The sequence below is a fragment of the Adiantum capillus-veneris genome, chromosome 24, assembly GCF_014529385.1.
Source record: "Adiantum capillus-veneris isolate H3 chromosome 24, ASM1452938v2, whole genome shotgun sequence".
Classification (NCBI taxonomy): Eukaryota; Viridiplantae; Streptophyta; class Polypodiopsida; order Polypodiales; family Pteridaceae; genus Adiantum; species Adiantum capillus-veneris.
The window spans coordinates 93,648,293-93,650,107 of NC_140954.1; positions in this window are offsets into that span (position 1 = coordinate 93,648,293).

Here is a 1,815-nt window from a genome sequence, read left to right on the forward strand (position 1 = left end):
GCTCTTGCTACCATCCAAAGATTAATAAACACCACTTTTAGAGAATATTTGAGGGAGTTTTTCAAAGCTTTCTTAGATGAGCTTTGTGTTTATTCCTCTTGAAAAGAACATCTATCATGTTTACGAAAAGTGTTTGAGAAGTGCAGATTGTATCGCATCTCCTTAAACCCTTTTAAATGCCAATTTTGGGTTAAACATGGAGTCATTTTAGGGCATATAGTGTTCAAACATGGAATTTCCACAGATGAGAGCAAAATTAAATCCATTGCTGAATTGCCACCACCTACAAACTATAAAGGAGTTCAAAGGTTCATGGGCCATGTTGGTTATTATCGACAATTTATTTTAAACTTTGCCAAGATAGCTCGTCCTTTGTACAAGCTTCTTATTGAGTTCCACTAGACTGCGGAGTGTGGCCATGCTTATGAGTCATTGAAAAAGACCTTGAAAAGAACTTCCATTCTATGAGTGCTCGATTGGAATGTAATTTTCCATGTGCATATTGATGCATCAAACTTTTCTATTGGGTGTGTTCTAGCTCAACTAGGAGAACATAAATTGGACTACCCCATTAGCTTTGCAAGTCGTCAATTAAATGATACTGAGAGAAACTACACCACTACAAAGCGGGAAGGTTTAGCTATGATTTATGCAGTGAAGAAATTTTGCTACTACCTTCTTGCCAACAAGTTTGCTTCTATGTTGATCATCAAGCCTTTTTGTATATAGTAAATAAACCTTGTTCCACGAGAAGAATTATAAATGGTTGTTAATTCTTCTTGAGGTTGATTTCACTGTTGTGGTGAGACCTCGTAAATGACATGTCATTGAAGATCATTTGTCTTGCATACCCAATGGTGAAGCCCCTACTGGAGTCAATGATGAATTGGCCGATACTTCCCTATTCCTAGTCGAGACCGTTTCTAGTCAATGGTTTTCCACCCAAGGAGCTTCGTAAAAGAATGTGAACCTTATTCTTTCATTGTAGGAACTCTCTACAAGCAAGGTAAGGATGATATACTTAGACGTTGTGCTTGTGAGGATGAGTATTTATACATACTGTAAGAAGCCCACATGGGTATAGCCGGAGGACATTTCTCAGGGGAGCTAACTGCTAGAAAGGTGTTGCAATCAGGCTATTGGTGGCCTACCTTATTCAAGGATGCACCATTTTTTGCAAAAGGATGAATGCCAACGTGACAAGGTCACACAACAAAAGGATAAGATACCCTTACATCCTATTAAAGTGACTCAACCATTTGAAAAATGGGGTTTAGACTTTGTAGGTCCAATTAGTCCGGCACCTCGTAACACTCAATCTCAATATATTATCGTTGCGACGGACTATGTGACAAAGTGGACGGAAGCCAGGGTGACACGTAAGACTGATGCAGGGTCAACTGCCAAGTTTCTCTTTGAGAACATTATTACAAGATTTGGTTGTCCCTTTGAGATTGTGAGTGACAATGGTACTCATTTTGTAAATGGAGTGATAAAGGAACTCATGACAAACTTCATGATAGCCCACCATAAGTCCATGCCTTATTATCCACAAGAAAATGGCTAATCTAAGAGCACTAATAAGACCTTAATTTCTAATTTGACCAAAACAGTCAAAGCTCATCGCATAGATTGGGATTTGAAGCTGACATCAGCTCTATGGGCTTATCGTACTTCTTACAAAGTGGCTATTAATTGTACACCATTCAAAATGGTATATGACCAAGAAGCAGTTATGCCATGGGAGTTTGTAATTTCTAGTCTGATCGTAGCTTCACAAGAAGGTTGGGATGGTAACCCTTTAGTTGAGCGTTT